Below are 16061 nucleotides of genomic sequence, written 5' to 3'. Positions count from 1 at the left end.
AAAAATGAACCCAAAATGCATGTTCTTGAAGCTGGGTGCGTGGTAATGACTCCCATAACTTTCTGTCATTTTTCTCACGGTTAAAGGCTTCCATCCATTTGCCACCAATGCTTCCTAAGGTCTTTGTATCAAAGTTCCTTTCCTTTCTGTAAAATTCATCATTGCGGCGCCCCTGCTTTTCACCAAGCCAAGACGGAACATCCACTTTGGTGTGAAATCCTCCTTTGAGGTGATAAGACGTAACTCACAGTGTGCTCTCAGAAGTGGTAGCTTTGAGAGGGAGCCGCGATTAATATTGATGATTTTCATCTGTCTGCTCCTGGTCCCCACCCCCCACAACCTTTCTTGAGCGAGAGGTAATTTCAGTGCTATGAGCTTCTGCTACCCCTCCTTCGATAGCTCAGTTGGTAGAGCGGAGGACTGTAGCATTAATTCGGGCATCCTTAGGTCGCTGGTTCAAATCCGGCTCGAAGGATTTTGTGGTTTCATTTCCATGTCTTTTGCTGTTAATCAACAATACCTTCCGTTGATTATGAAAAAGTCCCCGAGCTTCGATAAATACTGGAAAAGAAGCGTACTCTATCTGCTTTCAAAGGGAATTGATGACATAGTCATCGCTAGGGGAGGCGTGAAGAACAGTAAAGGAAACCTGCTGATCAAAACTGCTACCAAAGCATTGCATTAGTACATGTATGCCCTTGGCAGACTTCCAATTGCATTGCACCACGGTAGCTGCTTGGCAGCCAATCACACTGTGACTTGCCTTCAATTTGAGTGTCCACCGATGGGCAAGAGGGCATAGCCAATGGAATCATCCCCCGAAAGGCTGAGCAAGCTGGAAAGTAGACCAACAGTTTACACATTTGGGGAAATCCTGAGAAGTTTTGCATTCCAAACTGAGCAAATAAAAGCCCTGCCGGAGAATCGAACCCTGATTGCACTAAGTATATGCTCCATGAAGACAGCCCTCACGTAAGGCGTGGGCAATTTCATGCCTGACACTTTACATTCTAGTCTCAAATCGAGACTTTGCAGTCCGTGGGCTCCAGAGTCTCCTTGCATCCAGCAAAACTTTAGAGGGCAGTGGAGGGGATGTAGCTCAGTGGTAGAGCGCATGCTTCGCATGTATGAGGCCCCGGGTTCAATCCCCGGCATCTCCAGGAGTCGCTGTTCTGTATCTCGGCTTTTTCCAGAAGGCTAGCCTGCCACCTTGTGGAAAGTTGAGGTTTCTCAGGCAGTTGGGGGGTCAGAACCCCACTTAAATAGGTTGCATTGAAAAATATTGTTTGAAATAGGCATAGTTTCCACTGTTCAAGAAAATCTGAGAATTTTGCTTGCCAAAAGGAGGAAATAATTGCCCTCTCTGAGGATCGAACTCAGGACCTTCAGATTATGAGACTGACGCGCTGCCTACTGCGCTAAGAAGGCTGCACACAAGCATCTCTAAACAAGACTATAGACCAGGAAGATAATCCAGGTGCGAGGCTTAAGGATTTTCCTGACTGAGACTTTATGCTGCAGTGTCAAGTGGGTTGACTTGGCAGACACTTACATTCAGGGTTTCCATGCATACAGTAAAACTTGGCATATAAGGGGATGTAGCTCAGTGGTAGAGCGCATGCTTTGCATGTATGAGGCCCCGGGTTCAATCCCCGGCATCTCCAGACTTTTGCCATGCTTATCTTGGATTTTGGCAGAAAACTAGGCTGGCTGTCAGTGAGATATGTCATGCAACTGGGATACGAACCCCACTTAAACTGTGAGACGTGTGCCTTGGAAAACCCCATGAAATGGGGCTATCTCATTTTTGATGCTTATAGAACCAAAGAATCTTACTTGTTTAAGCCATCAAAGTGATGATTAATCTTGGCAATCTTAATACATTTAGGATAGAAATCGGTGGCAGCCATCTTGGTCATTGGTAAGGGTTCTTCCTCTAAACCAGAGACTCTCTACAGTAGCTTCAAGAAAAACTGAATATGTTGCCTTTACTCTACTGATTTTTCCATTCTCTTTCCTTTCAAAAATGAACCCAAAATGCATGTTCTTGAAGCTGGGTGCGTGGTAATGACTCCCATAACTTTCTGTCATTTTTCTCACGGTTAAAGGCTTCCATCCATTTGCCACCAATGCTTCCTAAGGTCTTTGTATCAAAGTTCCTTTCCTTTCTGTAAAATTCATCATTGCGGCGCCCCTGCTTTTCACCAAGCCAAGACGGAACATCCACTTTGGTGTGAAATCCTCCTTTGAGGTGATAAGACGTAACTCACAGTGTGCTCTCAGAAGTGGTAGCTTTGAGAGGGAGCCGCGATTAATATTGATGATTTTCATCTGTCTGCTCCTGGTCCCCACCCCCCACAACCTTTCTTGAGCGAGAGGTAATTTCAGTGCTATGAGCTTCTGCTACCCCTCCTTCGATAGCTCAGTTGGTAGAGCGGAGGACTGTAGCATTAATTCGGGCATCCTTAGGTCGCTGGTTCAAATCCGGCTCGAAGGATTTTGTGGTTTCATTTCCATGTCTTTTGCTGTTAATCAACAATACCTTCCGTTGATTATGAAAAAGTCCCCGAGCTTCGATAAATACTGGAAAAGAAGCGTACTCTATCTGCTTTCAAAGGGAATTGATGACATAGTCATCGCTAGGGGAGGCGTGAAGAACAGTAAAGGAAACCTGCTGATCAAAACTGCTACCAAAGCATTGCATTAGTACATGTATGCCCTTGGCAGACTTCCAATTGCATTGCACCACGGTAGCTGCTTGGCAGCCAATCACACTGTGACTTGCCTTCAATTTGAGTGTCCACCGATGGGCAAGAGGGCATAGCCAATGGAATCATCCCCCGAAAGGCTGAGCAAGCTGGAAAGTAGACCAACAGTTTACACATTTGGGGAAATCCTGAGAAGTTTTGCATTCCAAACTGAGCAAATAAAAGCCCTGCCGGAGAATCGAACCCTGATTGCACTAAGTATATGCTCCATGAAGACAGCCCTCACGTAAGGCGTGGGCAATTTCATGCCTGACACTTTACATTCTAGTCTCAAATCGAGACTTTGCAGTCCGTGGGCTCCAGAGTCTCCTTGCATCCAGCAAAACTTTAGAGGGCAGTGGAGGGGATGTAGCTCAGTGGTAGAGCGCATGCATGTATGAGGCCCCGGGTTCAATCCCCGGCATCTCCAGGAGTCGCTGTTCTGTATCTCGGCTTTTTCCAGAAGGCTAGCCTGCCACCTTGTGGAAAGTTGAGGTTTCTCAGGCAGTTGGGGGGTCAGAACCCCACTTAAATAGGTTGCATTGAAAAATATTGTTTGAAATAGGCATAGTTTCCACTTTTCAAGAAAATCTGAGAATTTTGCTTGCCAAAAGGAGGAAATAAATGCCCTCTCTGAGGATCGAACTCAGGACCTTCAGATTATGAGACTGACGCGCTGCCTACTGCGCTAAGAAGGCTGCACACAAGCATCTCTAAACAAGACTATAGACCAGGAAGATAATCCAGGTGCGAGGCTTAAGGATTTTCCTGACTGAGACTTTATGCTGCAGTGTCAAGTGGGTTGACTTGGCAGACACTTACATTCAGGGTTTCCATGCATACAGTAAAACTTGGCATACAAGGGGATGTAGCTCAGTGGTAGAGCGCATGCTTTGCATGTATGAGGCCCCGGGTTCAATCCCCGGCATCTCCAGACTTTTGCCATGCTTATCTTGGATTTTGGCAGAAAACTAGGCTGGCTGTCAGTATTAAGGAAGAGATATGTCATGCAACTGGGATACGAACCCCACTTAAACTGTGAGACGTGTGCCTTGGAAAACCCCATGAAATGGGGCTATCTCATTTTTGATGCTTATAGAACCAAAGAATCTTACTTGTTTAAGCCATCAAAGTGATGATTAATCTTGGCAATCTTAATACATTTAGGATAGAAATCGGTGGCAGCCATCTTGGTCATTGGTAAGGGTTCTTCCTCTAAACCAGAGACTCTCTACAGTAGCTTCAAGAAAAACTGAATATGTTGCCTTTACTCTACTGATTTTTCCATTCTCTTTCCTTTCAAAAATGAACCCAAAATGCATGTTCTTGAAGCTGGGTGCGTGGTAATGACTCCCATAACTTTCTGTCATTTTTCTCACGGTTAAAGGCTTCCATCCATTTGCCACCAATGCTTCCTAAGGTCTTTGTATCAAAGTTCCTTTCCTTTCTGTAAAATTCATCATTGCGGCGCCCCTGCTTTTCACCAAGCCAAGACGGAACATCCACTTTGGTGTGAAATCCTCCTTTGAGGTGATAAGACGTAACTCACAGTGTGCTCTCAGAAGTGGTAGCTTTGAGAGGGAGCCGCGATTAATATTGATGATTTTCATCTGTCTGCTCCTGGTCCCCACCCCCCACAACCTTTCTTGAGCGAGAGGTAATTTCAGTGCTATGAGCTTCTGCTACCCCTCCTTCGATAGCTCAGTTGGTAGAGCGGAGGACTGTAGCATTAATTCGGGCATCCTTAGGTCGCTGGTTCAAATCCGGCTCGAAGGATTTTGTGGTTTCATTTCCATGTCTTTTGCTGTTAATCAACAATACCTTCCGTTGATTATGAAAAAGTCCCCGAGCTTCGATAAATACTGGAAAAGAAGCGTACTCTATCTGCTTTCAAAGGGAATTGATGACATAGTCATCGCTAGGGGAGGCGTGAAGAACAGTAAAGGAAACCTGCTGATCAAAACTGCTACCAAAGCATTGCATTAGTACATGTATGCCCTTGGCAGACTTCCAATTGCATTGCACCACGGTAGCTGCTTGGCAGCCAATCACACTGTGACTTGCCTTCAATTTGAGTGTCCACCGATGGGCAAGAGGGCATAGCCAATGGAATCATCCCCCGAAAGGCTGAGCAAGCTGGAAAGTAGACCAACAGTTTACACATTTGGGGAAATCCTGAGAAGTTTTGCATTCCAAACTGAGCAAATAAAAGCCCTGCCGGAGAATCGAACCCTGATTGCACTAAGTATATGCTCCATGAAGACAGCCCTCACGTAAGGCGTGGGCAATTTCATGCCTGACACTTTACATTCTAGTCTCAAATCGAGACTTTGCAGTCCGTGGGCTCCAGAGTCTCCTTGCATCCAGCAAAACTTTAGAGGGCAGTGGAGGGGATGTAGCTCAGTGGTAGAGCGCATGCTTCGCATGTATGAGGCCCCGGGTTCAATCCCCGGCATCTCCAGGAGTCGCTGTTCTGTATCTCGGCTTTTTCCAGAAGGCTAGCCTGCCACCTTGTGGAAAGTTGAGGTTTCTCAGGCAGTTGGGGGGTCAGAACCCCACTTAAATAGGTTGCATTGAAAAATATTGTTTGAAATAGGCATAGTTTCCACTGTTCAAGAAAATCTGAGAATTTTGCTTGCCAAAAGGAGGAAATAATTGCCCTCTCTGAGGATCGAACTCAGGACCTTCAGATTATGAGACTGACGCGCTGCCTACTGCGCTAAGAAGGCTGCACACAAGCATCTCTAAACAAGACTATAGACCAGGAAGATAATCCAGGTGCGAGGCTTAAGGATTTTCCTGACTGAGACTTTATGCTGCAGTGTCAAGTGGGTTGACTTGGCAGACACTTACATTCAGGGTTTCCATGCATACAGTAAAACTTGGCATATAAGGGGATGTAGCTCAGTGGTAGAGCGCATGCTTTGCATGTATGAGGCCCCGGGTTCAATCCCCGGCATCTCCAGACTTTTGCCATGCTTATCTTGGATTTTGGCAGAAAACTAGGCTGGCTGTCAGTGAGATATGTCATGCAACTGGGATACGAACCCCACTTAAACTGTGAGACGTGTGCCTTGGAAAACCCCATGAAATGGGGCTATCTCATTTTTGATGCTTATAGAACCAAAGAATCTTACTTGTTTAAGCCATCAAAGTGATGATTAATCTTGGCAATCTTAATACATTTAGGATAGAAATCGGTGGCAGCCATCTTGGTCATTGGTAAGGGTTCTTCCTCTAAACCAGAGACTCTCTACAGTAGCTTCAAGAAAAACTGAATATGTTGCCTTTACTCTACTGATTTTTCCATTCTCTTTCCTTTCAAAAATGAACCCAAAATGCATGTTCTTGAAGCTGGGTGCGTGGTAATGACTCCCATAACTTTCTGTCATTTTTCTCACGGTTAAAGGCTTCCATCCATTTGCCACCAATGCTTCCTAAGGTCTTTGTATCAAAGTTCCTTTCCTTTCTGTAAAATTCATCATTGCGGCGCCCCTGCTTTTCACCAAGCCAAGACGGAACATCCACTTTGGTGTGAAATCCTCCTTTGAGGTGATAAGACGTAACTCACAGTGTGCTCTCAGAAGTGGTAGCTTTGAGAGGGAGCCGCGATTAATATTGATGATTTTCATCTGTCTGCTCCTGGTCCCCACCCCCCACAACCTTTCTTGAGCGAGAGGTAATTTCAGTGCTATGAGCTTCTGCTACCCCTCCTTCGATAGCTCAGTTGGTAGAGCGCAGGACTGTAGCATTAATTCGGGCATCCTTAGGTCGCTGGTTCAAATCCGGCTCGAAGGATTTTGTGGTTTCATTTCCATGTCTTTTGCTGTTAATCAACAATACCTTCCGTTGATTATGAAAAAGTCCCCGAGCTTCGATAAATACTGGAAAAGAAGCGTACTCTATCTGCTTTCAAAGGGAATTGATGACATAGTCATCGCTAGGGGAGGCGTGAAGAACAGTAATGGAAACCTGCTGATCAAAACTGCTACCAAAGCATTGCATTAGTACATGTATGCCCTTGGCAGACTTCCAATTGCATTGCACCACGGTAGCTGCTTGGCAGCCAATCACACTGTGACTTGCCTTCAATTTGAGTGTCCACCGATGGGCAAGAGGGCATAGCCAATGGAATCATCCCCCGAAAGGCTGAGCAAGCTGGAAAGTAGACCAACAGTTTACACATTTGGGGAAATCCTGAGAAGTTTTGCATTCCAAACTGAGCAAATAAAAGCCCTGCCGGAGAATCGAACCCTGATTGCACTAAGTATATGCTCCATGAAGACAGCCCTCACGTAAGGCGTGGGCAATTTCATGCCTGACACTTTACATTCTAGTCTCAAATCGAGACTTTGCAGTCCGTGGGCTCCAGAGTCTCCTTGCATCCAGCAAAACTTTAGAGGGCAGTGGAGGGGATGTAGCTCAGTGGTAGAGCGCATGCATGTATGAGGCCCCGGGTTCAATCCCCGGCATCTCCAGGAGTCGCTGTTCTGTATCTCGGCTTTTTCCAGAAGGCTAGCCTGCCACCTTGTGGAAAGTTGAGGTTTCTCAGGCAGTTGGGGGGTCAGAACCCCACTTAAATAGGTTGCATTGAAAAATATTGTTTGAAATAGGCATAGTTTCCACTTTTCAAGAAAATCTGAGAATTTTGCTTGCCAAAAGGAGGAAATAAATGCCCTCTCTGAGGATCGAACTCAGGACCTTCAGATTATGAGACTGACGCGCTGCCTACTGCGCTAAGAAGGCTGCACACAAGCATCTCTAAACAAGACTATAGACCAGGAAGATAATCCAGGTGCGAGGCTTAAGGATTTTCCTGACTGAGACTTTATGCTGCAGTGTCAAGTGGGTTGACTTGGCAGACACTTACATTCAGGGTTTCCATGCATACAGTAAAACTTGGCATACAAGGGGATGTAGCTCAGTGGTAGAGCGCATGCTTTGCATGTATGAGGCCCCGGGTTCAATCCCCGGCATCTCCAGACTTTTGCCATGCTTATCTTGGATTTTGGCAGAAAACTAGGCTGGCTGTCAGTATTAAGGAAGAGATATGTCATGCAACTGGGATACAAACCCCACTTAAACTGTGAGACGTGTGCCTTGGAAAACCCCATGAAATGGGGCTATCTCATTTTTTATGCTTATAGAACCAAAGAATCTTACTTGTTTAAGCCATCAAAGTGATGATTAATCTTGGCAATCTTAATACATTTAGGATAGAAATCTGTGGCAGCCATCTTGGTCATTGGTAAGGGTTCTTCCTCTAAACCAGAGACTCTCTACAGTAGCTTCAAGAAAAACTGAATATGTTGCCTTTACTCTACTGATTTTTCCATTCTCTTTCCTTTCAAAAATGAACCCAAAATGCATGTTCTTGAAGCTGGGTGCGTGGTAATGACTCCCATAACTTTCTGTCATTTTTCTCACGGTTAAAGGCTTCCATCCATTTGCCACCAATGCTTCCTAAGGTCTTTGTATCAAAGTTCCTTTCCTTTCTGTAAAATTCATCATTGCGGCGCCCCTGCTTTTCACCAAGCCAAGACGGAACATCCACTTTGGTGTGAAATCCTCCTTTGAGGTGATAAGACGTAACTCACAGTGTGCTCTCAGAAGTGGTAGCTTTGAGAGGGAGCCGCGATTAATATTGATGATTTTCATCTGTCTGCTCCTGGTCCCCACCCCCCACAACCTTTCTTGAGCGAGAGGTAATTTCAGTGCTATGAGCTTCTGCTACCCCTCCTTCGATAGCTCAGTTGGTAGAGCGGAGGACTGTAGCATTAATTCGGGCATCCTTAGGTCGCTGGTTCAAATCCGGCTCGAAGGATTTTGTGGTTTCATTTCCATGTCTTTTGCTGTTAATCAACAATACCTTCCGTTGATTATGAAAAAGTCCCCGAGCTTCGATAAATACTGGAAAAGAAGCGTACTCTATCTGCTTTCAAAGGGAATTGATGACATAGTCATCGCTAGGGGAGGCGTGAAGAACAGTAAAGGAAACCTGCTGATCAAAACTGCTACCAAAGCATTGCATTAGTACATGTATGCCCTTGGCAGACTTCCAATTGCATTGCACCACGGTAGCTGCTTGGCAGCCAATCACACTGTGACTTGCCTTCAATTTGAGTGTCCACCGATGGGCAAGAGGGCATAGCCAATGGAATCATCCCCCGAAAGGCTGAGCAAGCTGGAAAGTAGACCAACAGTTTACACATTTGGGGAAATCCTGAGAAGTTTTGCATTCCAAACTGAGCAAATAAAAGCCCTGCCGGAGAATCGAACCCTGATTGCACTAAGTATATGCTCCATGAAGACAGCCCTCACGTAAGGCGTGGGCAATTTCATGCCTGACACTTTACATTCTAGTCTCAAATCGAGACTTTGCAGTCCGTGGGCTCCAGAGTCTCCTTGCATCCAGCAAAACTTTAGAGGGCAGTGGAGGGGATGTAGCTCAGTGGTAGAGCGCATGCTTCGCATGTATGAGGCCCCGGGTTCAATCCCCGGCATCTCCAGGAGTCGCTGTTCTGTATCTCGGCTTTTTCCAGAAGGCTAGCCTGCCACCTTGTGGAAAGTTGAGGTTTCTCAGGCAGTTGGGGGGTCAGAACCCCACTTAAATAGGTTGCATTGAAAAATATTGTTTGAAATAGGCATAGTTTCCACTGTTCAAGAAAATCTGAGAATTTTGCTTGCCAAAAGGAGGAAATAATTGCCCTCTCTGAGGATCGAACTCAGGACCTTCAGATTATGAGACTGACGCGCTGCCTACTGCGCTAAGAAGGCTGCACACAAGCATCTCTAAACAAGACTATAGACCAGGAAGATAATCCAGGTGCGAGGCTTAAGGATTTTCCTGACTGAGACTTTATGCTGCAGTGTCAAGTGGGTTGACTTGGCAGACACTTACATTCAGGGTTTCCATGCATACAGTAAAACTTGGCATATAAGGGGATGTAGCTCAGTGGTAGAGCGCATGCTTTGCATGTATGAGGCCCCGGGTTCAATCCCCGGCATCTCCAGACTTTTGCCATGCTTATCTTGGATTTTGGCAGAAAACTAGGCTGGCTGTCAGTATTAAGGAAGAGATATGTCATGCAACTGGGATACGAACCCCACTTAAACTGTGAGACGTGTGCCTTGGAAAACCCCATGAAATGGGGCTATCTCATTTTTGATGCTTATAGAACCAAAGAATCTTACTTGTTTAAGCCATCAAAGTGATGATTAATCTTGGCAATCTTAATACATTTAGGATAGAAATCGGTGGCAGCCATCTTGGTCATTGGTAAGGGTTCTTCCTCTAAACCAGAGACTCTCTACAGTAGCTTCAAGAAAAACTGAATATGTTGCCTTTACTCTACTGATTTTTCCATTCTCTTTCCTTTCAAAAATGAACCCAAAATGCATGTTCTTGAAGCTGGGTGCGTGGTAATGACTCCCATAACTTTCTGTCATTTTTCTCACGGTTAAAGGCTTCCATCCATTTGCCACCAATGCTTCCTAAGGTCTTTGTATCAAAGTTCCTTTCCTTTCTGTAAAATTCATCATTGCGGCGCCCCTGCTTTTCACCAAGCCAAGACGGAACATCCACTTTGGTGTGAAATCCTCCTTTGAGGTGATAAGACGTAACTCACAGTGTGCTCTCAGAAGTGGTAGCTTTGAGAGGGAGCCGCGATTAATATTGATGATTTTCATCTGTCTGCTCCTGGTCCCCACCCCCCACAACCTTTCTTGAGCGAGAGGTAATTTCAGTGCTATGAGCTTCTGCTACCCCTCCTTCGATAGCTCAGTTGGTAGAGCGCAGGACTGTAGCATTAATTCGGGCATCCTTAGGTCGCTGGTTCAAATCCGGCTCGAAGGATTTTGTGGTTTCATTTCCATGTCTTTTGCTGTTAATCAACAATACCTTCCGTTGATTATGAAAAAGTCCCCGAGCTTCGATAAATACTGGAAAAGAAGCGTACTCTATCTGCTTTCAAAGGGAATTGATGACATAGTCATCGCTAGGGGAGGCGTGAAGAACAGTAATGGAAACCTGCTGATCAAAACTGCTACCAAAGCATTGCATTAGTACATGTATGCCCTTGGCAGACTTCCAATTGCATTGCACCACGGTAGCTGCTTGGCAGCCAATCACACTGTGACTTGCCTTCAATTTGAGTGTCCACCGATGGGCAAGAGGGCATAGCCAATGGAATCATCCCCCGAAAGGCTGAGCAAGCTGGAAAGTAGACCAACAGTTTACACATTTGGGGAAATCCTGAGAAGTTTTGCATTCCAAACTGAGCAAATAAAAGCCCTGCCGGAGAATCGAACCCTGATTGCACTAAGTATATGCTCCATGAAGACAGCCCTCACGTAAGGCGTGGGCAATTTCATGCCTGACACTTTACATTCTAGTCTCAAATCGAGACTTTGCAGTCCGTGGGCTCCAGAGTCTCCTTGCATCCAGCAAAACTTTAGAGGGCAGTGGAGGGGATGTAGCTCAGTGGTAGAGCGCATGCATGTATGAGGCCCCGGGTTCAATCCCCGGCATCTCCAGGAGTCGCTGTTCTGTATCTCGGCTTTTTCCAGAAGGCTAGCCTGCCACCTTGTGGAAAGTTGAGGTTTCTCAGGCAGTTGGGGGGTCAGAACCCCACTTAAATAGGTTGCATTGAAAAATATTGTTTGAAATAGGCATAGTTTCCACTTTTCAAGAAAATCTGAGAATTTTGCTTGCCAAAAGGAGGAAATAAATGCCCTCTCTGAGGATCGAACTCAGGACCTTCAGATTATGAGACTGACGCGCTGCCTACTGCGCTAAGAAGGCTGCACACAAGCATCTCTAAACAAGACTATAGACCAGGAAGATAATCCAGGTGCGAGGCTTAAGGATTTTCCTGACTGAGACTTTATGCTGCAGTGTCAAGTGGGTTGACTTGGCAGACACTTACATTCAGGGTTTCCATGCATACAGTAAAACTTGGCATACAAGGGGATGTAGCTCAGTGGTAGAGCGCATGCTTTGCATGTATGAGGCCCCGGGTTCAATCCCCGGCATCTCCAGACTTTTGCCATGCTTATCTTGGATTTTGGCAGAAAACTAGGCTGGCTGTCAGTATTAAGGAAGAGATATGTCATGCAACTGGGATACAAACCCCACTTAAACTGTGAGACGTGTGCCTTGGAAAACCCCATGAAATGGGGCTATCTCATTTTTTATGCTTATAGAACCAAAGAATCTTACTTGTTTAAGCCATCAAAGTGATGATTAATCTTGGCAATCTTAATACATTTAGGATAGAAATCTGTGGCAGCCATCTTGGTCATTGGTAAGGGTTCTTCCTCTAAACCAGAGACTCTCTACAGTAGCTTCAAGAAAAACTGAATATGTTGCCTTTACTCTACTGATTTTTCCATTCTCTTTCCTTTCAAAAATGAACCCAAAATGCATGTTCTTGAAGCTGGGTGCGTGGTAATGACTCCCATAACTTTCTGTCATTTTTCTCACGGTTAAAGGCTTCCATCCATTTGCCACCAATGCTTCCTAAGGTCTTTGTATCAAAGTTCCTTTCCTTTCTGTAAAATTCATCATTGCGGCGCCCCTGCTTTTCACCAAGCCAAGACGGAACATCCACTTTGGTGTGAAATCCTCCTTTGAGGTGATAAGACGTAACTCACAGTGTGCTCTCAGAAGTGGTAGCTTTGAGAGGGAGCCGCGATTAATATTGATGATTTTCATCTGTCTGCTCCTGGTCCCCACCCCCCACAACCTTTCTTGAGCGAGAGGTAATTTCAGTGCTATGAGCTTCTGCTACCCCTCCTTCGATAGCTCAGTTGGTAGAGCGGAGGACTGTAGCATTAATTCGGGCATCCTTAGGTCGCTGGTTCAAATCCGGCTCGAAGGATTTTGTGGTTTCATTTCCATGTCTTTTGCTGTTAATCAACAATACCTTCCGTTGATTATGAAAAAGTCCCCGAGCTTCGATAAATACTGGAAAAGAAGCGTACTCTATCTGCTTTCAAAGGGAATTGATGACATAGTCATCGCTAGGGGAGGCGTGAAGAACAGTAAAGGAAACCTGCTGATCAAAACTGCTACCAAAGCATTGCATTAGTACATGTATGCCCTTGGCAGACTTCCAATTGCATTGCACCACGGTAGCTGCTTGGCAGCCAATCACACTGTGACTTGCCTTCAATTTGAGTGTCCACCGATGGGCAAGAGGGCATAGCCAATGGAATCATCCCCCGAAAGGCTGAGCAAGCTGGAAAGTAGACCAACAGTTTACACATTTGGGGAAATCCTGAGAAGTTTTGCATTCCAAACTGAGCAAATAAAAGCCCTGCCGGAGAATCGAACCCTGATTGCACTAAGTATATGCTCCATGAAGACAGCCCTCACGTAAGGCGTGGGCAATTTCATGCCTGACACTTTACATTCTAGTCTCAAATCGAGACTTTGCAGTCCGTGGGCTCCAGAGTCTCCTTGCATCCAGCAAAACTTTAGAGGGCAGTGGAGGGGATGTAGCTCAGTGGTAGAGCGCATGCTTCGCATGTATGAGGCCCCGGGTTCAATCCCCGGCATCTCCAGGAGTCGCTGTTCTGTATCTCGGCTTTTTCCAGAAGGCTAGCCTGCCACCTTGTGGAAAGTTGAGGTTTCTCAGGCAGTTGGGGGGTCAGAACCCCACTTAAATAGGTTGCATTGAAAAATATTGTTTGAAATAGGCATAGTTTCCACTGTTCAAGAAAATCTGAGAATTTTGCTTGCCAAAAGGAGGAAATAATTGCCCTCTCTGAGGATCGAACTCAGGACCTTCAGATTATGAGACTGACGCGCTGCCTACTGCGCTAAGAAGGCTGCACACAAGCATCTCTAAACAAGACTATAGACCAGGAAGATAATCCAGGTGCGAGGCTTAAGGATTTTCCTGACTGAGACTTTATGCTGCAGTGTCAAGTGGGTTGACTTGGCAGACACTTACATTCAGGGTTTCCATGCATACAGTAAAACTTGGCATATAAGGGGATGTAGCTCAGTGGTAGAGCGCATGCTTTGCATGTATGAGGCCCCGGGTTCAATCCCCGGCATCTCCAGACTTTTGCCATGCTTATCTTGGATTTTGGCAGAAAACTAGGCTGGCTGTCAGTATTAAGGAAGAGATATGTCATGCAACTGGGATACGAACCCCACTTAAACTGTGAGACGTGTGCCTTGGAAAACCCCATGAAATGGGGCTATCTCATTTTTGATGCTTATAGAACCAAAGAATCTTACTTGTTTAAGCCATCAAAGTGATGATTAATCTTGGCAATCTTAATACATTTAGGATAGAAATCGGTGGCAGCCATCTTGGTCATTGGTAAGGGTTCTTCCTCTAAACCAGAGACTCTCTACAGTAGCTTCAAGAAAAACTGAATATGTTGCCTTTACTCTACTGATTTTTCCATTCTCTTTCCTTTCAAAAATGAACCCAAAATGCATGTTCTTGAAGCTGGGTGCGTGGTAATGACTCCCATAACTTTCTGTCATTTTTCTCACGGTTAAAGGCTTCCATCCATTTGCCACCAATGCTTCCTAAGGTCTTTGTATCAAAGTTCCTTTCCTTTCTGTAAAATTCATCATTGCGGCGCCCCTGCTTTTCACCAAGCCAAGACGGAACATCCACTTTGGTGTGAAATCCTCCTTTGAGGTGATAAGACGTAACTCACAGTGTGCTCTCAGAAGTGGTAGCTTTGAGAGGGAGCCGCGATTAATATTGATGATTTTCATCTGTCTGCTCCTGGTCCCCACCCCCCACAACCTTTCTTGAGCGAGAGGTAATTTCAGTGCTATGAGCTTCTGCTACCCCTCCTTCGATAGCTCAGTTGGTAGAGCGCAGGACTGTAGCATTAATTCGGGCATCCTTAGGTCGCTGGTTCAAATCCGGCTCGAAGGATTTTGTGGTTTCATTTCCATGTCTTTTGCTGTTAATCAACAATACCTTCCGTTGATTATGAAAAAGTCCCCGAGCTTCGATAAATACTGGAAAAGAAGCGTACTCTATCTGCTTTCAAAGGGAATTGATGACATAGTCATCGCTAGGGGAGGCGTGAAGAACAGTAAAGGAAACCTGCTGATCAAAACTGCTACCAAAGCATTGCATTAGTACATGTATGCCCTTGGCAGACTTCCAATTGCATTGCACCACGGTAGCTGCTTGGCAGCCAATCACACTGTGACTTGCCTTCAATTTGAGTGTCCACCGATGGGCAAGAGGGCATAGCCAATGGAATCATCCCCCGAAAGGCTGAGCAAGCTGGAAAGTAGACCAACAGTTTACACATTTGGGGAAATCCTGAGAAGTTTTGCATTCCAAACTGAGCAAATAAAAGCCCTGCCGGAGAATCGAACCCTGATTGCACTAAGTATATGCTCCATGAAGACAGCCCTCACGTAAGGCGTGGGCAATTTCATGCCTGACACTTTACATTCTAGTCTCAAATCGAGACTTTGCAGTCCGTGGGCTCCAGAGTCTCCTTGCATCCAGCAAAACTTTAGAGGGCAGTGGAGGGGATGTAGCTCAGTGGTAGAGCGCATGCTTCGCATGTATGAGGCCCCGGGTTCAATCCCCGGCATCTCCAGGAGTCGCTGTTCTGTATCTCGGCTTTTTACTGAAGGCTAGCCTGCCACCTTGTGGAAAGTTGAGGTTTCTCAGGCAGTTGGGGGGTCAGAACCCCACTTAAATAGGTTGCATTGAAAAATATTGTTTGAAATAGGCATAGTTTCCACTTTTCAAGAAAATCTGAGAATTTTGCTTGCCAAAAGGAGGAAATAAATGCCCTCTCTGAGGAACGAACTCAGGACCTTCAGATTATGAGACTGACGCGCTGCCTACTGCGCTAAGAAGGCTGCACACAAGCATCTCTAAACAAGACTATAGACCAGGAAGATAATCCAGGTGCGAGGCTTAAGGATTTTCCTGACTGAGACTTTATGCTGCAGTGTCAAGTGGGTTGACTTGGCAGACACTTACATTCAGGGTTTCCATGCATACAGTAAAACTTGGCATACAAGGGGATGTAGCTCAGTGGTAGAGCGCATGCTTTGCATGTATGAGGCCCCGGGTTCAATCCCCGGCATCTCCAGACTTTTGCCATGCTTATCTTGGATTTTGGCAGAAAACTAGGCTGGCTGTCAGTATTAAGGAAGAGATATGTCATGCAACTGGGATACGAACCCCACTTAAACTGTGAGACGTGTGCCTTGGAAAACCCCATGAAATGGGGCTATCTCATTTTTGATGCTTATAGAACCAAAGAATCTTACTTGTTTAAGCCATCAAAGTGATGATTAATCTT

General features: G+C 45.6%; 29 non-coding genes across 29 annotated transcripts; 21 read left to right on the top strand and 8 right to left on the bottom strand.

The window, feature by feature from the left end:
• The first annotated feature begins 389 nt into the window (after positions 1–389).
• TRNAY-GUA (transfer RNA tyrosine (anticodon GUA)) lies at positions 390–475 on the top strand. The gene is given in 2 exon segments: positions 390–426; positions 440–475. It is a non-coding gene; the product is annotated as a tRNA-Tyr (tRNA).
• A 613-nt stretch (positions 476–1088) lies between these two features.
• On the top strand, positions 1089–1160 carry TRNAA-CGC (transfer RNA alanine (anticodon CGC)). Its single transcript has one exon. It is a non-coding gene; the product is annotated as a tRNA-Ala (tRNA).
• Positions 1161–1355: 195 nt separating this feature from the next.
• On the bottom strand, positions 1356–1428 carry TRNAM-CAU (transfer RNA methionine (anticodon CAU)). Its single transcript has one exon. It is a non-coding gene; the product is annotated as a tRNA-Met (tRNA).
• Positions 1429–1592: 164 nt separating this feature from the next.
• TRNAA-UGC (transfer RNA alanine (anticodon UGC)) lies at positions 1593–1664 on the top strand. The gene has a single exon. It is a non-coding gene; the product is annotated as a tRNA-Ala (tRNA).
• A 747-nt stretch (positions 1665–2411) lies between these two features.
• Positions 2412–2497, top strand: TRNAY-GUA (transfer RNA tyrosine (anticodon GUA)). Its single transcript is given in 2 exon segments — positions 2412–2448; positions 2462–2497. It is a non-coding gene; the product is annotated as a tRNA-Tyr (tRNA).
• An 875-nt stretch (positions 2498–3372) lies between these two features.
• Positions 3373–3445, bottom strand: TRNAM-CAU (transfer RNA methionine (anticodon CAU)). The gene has a single exon. It is a non-coding gene; the product is annotated as a tRNA-Met (tRNA).
• A 164-nt stretch (positions 3446–3609) lies between these two features.
• On the top strand, positions 3610–3681 carry TRNAA-UGC (transfer RNA alanine (anticodon UGC)). The gene has a single exon. It is a non-coding gene; the product is annotated as a tRNA-Ala (tRNA).
• Positions 3682–4437: 756 nt separating this feature from the next.
• On the top strand, positions 4438–4523 carry TRNAY-GUA (transfer RNA tyrosine (anticodon GUA)). Its single transcript is given in 2 exon segments — positions 4438–4474; positions 4488–4523. It is a non-coding gene; the product is annotated as a tRNA-Tyr (tRNA).
• Positions 4524–5136: 613 nt separating this feature from the next.
• TRNAA-CGC (transfer RNA alanine (anticodon CGC)) lies at positions 5137–5208 on the top strand. Its single transcript has one exon. It is a non-coding gene; the product is annotated as a tRNA-Ala (tRNA).
• Positions 5209–5403: 195 nt separating this feature from the next.
• Positions 5404–5476, bottom strand: TRNAM-CAU (transfer RNA methionine (anticodon CAU)). The gene has a single exon. It is a non-coding gene; the product is annotated as a tRNA-Met (tRNA).
• A 164-nt stretch (positions 5477–5640) lies between these two features.
• On the top strand, positions 5641–5712 carry TRNAA-UGC (transfer RNA alanine (anticodon UGC)). Its single transcript has one exon. It is a non-coding gene; the product is annotated as a tRNA-Ala (tRNA).
• A 747-nt stretch (positions 5713–6459) lies between these two features.
• TRNAY-GUA (transfer RNA tyrosine (anticodon GUA)) lies at positions 6460–6545 on the top strand. Its single transcript is given in 2 exon segments — positions 6460–6496; positions 6510–6545. It is a non-coding gene; the product is annotated as a tRNA-Tyr (tRNA).
• An 875-nt stretch (positions 6546–7420) lies between these two features.
• On the bottom strand, positions 7421–7493 carry TRNAM-CAU (transfer RNA methionine (anticodon CAU)). The gene has a single exon. It is a non-coding gene; the product is annotated as a tRNA-Met (tRNA).
• Positions 7494–7657: 164 nt separating this feature from the next.
• TRNAA-UGC (transfer RNA alanine (anticodon UGC)) lies at positions 7658–7729 on the top strand. Its single transcript has one exon. It is a non-coding gene; the product is annotated as a tRNA-Ala (tRNA).
• A 756-nt stretch (positions 7730–8485) lies between these two features.
• Positions 8486–8571, top strand: TRNAY-GUA (transfer RNA tyrosine (anticodon GUA)). The gene is given in 2 exon segments: positions 8486–8522; positions 8536–8571. It is a non-coding gene; the product is annotated as a tRNA-Tyr (tRNA).
• Positions 8572–9184: 613 nt separating this feature from the next.
• TRNAA-CGC (transfer RNA alanine (anticodon CGC)) lies at positions 9185–9256 on the top strand. The gene has a single exon. It is a non-coding gene; the product is annotated as a tRNA-Ala (tRNA).
• A 195-nt stretch (positions 9257–9451) lies between these two features.
• On the bottom strand, positions 9452–9524 carry TRNAM-CAU (transfer RNA methionine (anticodon CAU)). Its single transcript has one exon. It is a non-coding gene; the product is annotated as a tRNA-Met (tRNA).
• A 164-nt stretch (positions 9525–9688) lies between these two features.
• Positions 9689–9760, top strand: TRNAA-UGC (transfer RNA alanine (anticodon UGC)). Its single transcript has one exon. It is a non-coding gene; the product is annotated as a tRNA-Ala (tRNA).
• A 756-nt stretch (positions 9761–10516) lies between these two features.
• On the top strand, positions 10517–10602 carry TRNAY-GUA (transfer RNA tyrosine (anticodon GUA)). The gene is given in 2 exon segments: positions 10517–10553; positions 10567–10602. It is a non-coding gene; the product is annotated as a tRNA-Tyr (tRNA).
• Positions 10603–11477: 875 nt separating this feature from the next.
• TRNAM-CAU (transfer RNA methionine (anticodon CAU)) lies at positions 11478–11550 on the bottom strand. Its single transcript has one exon. It is a non-coding gene; the product is annotated as a tRNA-Met (tRNA).
• A 164-nt stretch (positions 11551–11714) lies between these two features.
• TRNAA-UGC (transfer RNA alanine (anticodon UGC)) lies at positions 11715–11786 on the top strand. The gene has a single exon. It is a non-coding gene; the product is annotated as a tRNA-Ala (tRNA).
• A 756-nt stretch (positions 11787–12542) lies between these two features.
• TRNAY-GUA (transfer RNA tyrosine (anticodon GUA)) lies at positions 12543–12628 on the top strand. The gene is given in 2 exon segments: positions 12543–12579; positions 12593–12628. It is a non-coding gene; the product is annotated as a tRNA-Tyr (tRNA).
• A 613-nt stretch (positions 12629–13241) lies between these two features.
• Positions 13242–13313, top strand: TRNAA-CGC (transfer RNA alanine (anticodon CGC)). The gene has a single exon. It is a non-coding gene; the product is annotated as a tRNA-Ala (tRNA).
• A 195-nt stretch (positions 13314–13508) lies between these two features.
• On the bottom strand, positions 13509–13581 carry TRNAM-CAU (transfer RNA methionine (anticodon CAU)). The gene has a single exon. It is a non-coding gene; the product is annotated as a tRNA-Met (tRNA).
• A 164-nt stretch (positions 13582–13745) lies between these two features.
• TRNAA-UGC (transfer RNA alanine (anticodon UGC)) lies at positions 13746–13817 on the top strand. The gene has a single exon. It is a non-coding gene; the product is annotated as a tRNA-Ala (tRNA).
• Positions 13818–14573: 756 nt separating this feature from the next.
• On the top strand, positions 14574–14659 carry TRNAY-GUA (transfer RNA tyrosine (anticodon GUA)). The gene is given in 2 exon segments: positions 14574–14610; positions 14624–14659. It is a non-coding gene; the product is annotated as a tRNA-Tyr (tRNA).
• A 613-nt stretch (positions 14660–15272) lies between these two features.
• Positions 15273–15344, top strand: TRNAA-CGC (transfer RNA alanine (anticodon CGC)). Its single transcript has one exon. It is a non-coding gene; the product is annotated as a tRNA-Ala (tRNA).
• A 195-nt stretch (positions 15345–15539) lies between these two features.
• TRNAM-CAU (transfer RNA methionine (anticodon CAU)) lies at positions 15540–15612 on the bottom strand. Its single transcript has one exon. It is a non-coding gene; the product is annotated as a tRNA-Met (tRNA).
• Positions 15613–15776: 164 nt separating this feature from the next.
• Positions 15777–15848, top strand: TRNAA-UGC (transfer RNA alanine (anticodon UGC)). Its single transcript has one exon. It is a non-coding gene; the product is annotated as a tRNA-Ala (tRNA).
• Positions 15849–16061: the final 213 nt, after the last annotated feature.

The sequence above is a fragment of the Lissotriton helveticus genome, chromosome 1_2 (assembly GCF_964261635.1).
Source record: "Lissotriton helveticus chromosome 1_2, aLisHel1.1, whole genome shotgun sequence".
In the NCBI taxonomy this organism is placed as follows: domain Eukaryota; kingdom Metazoa; phylum Chordata; class Amphibia; order Caudata; family Salamandridae; genus Lissotriton; species Lissotriton helveticus.
The sequence above is the reverse complement of the archived record's forward strand: the minus strand, read 5'-3'. Positions and strand labels throughout refer to the sequence as shown.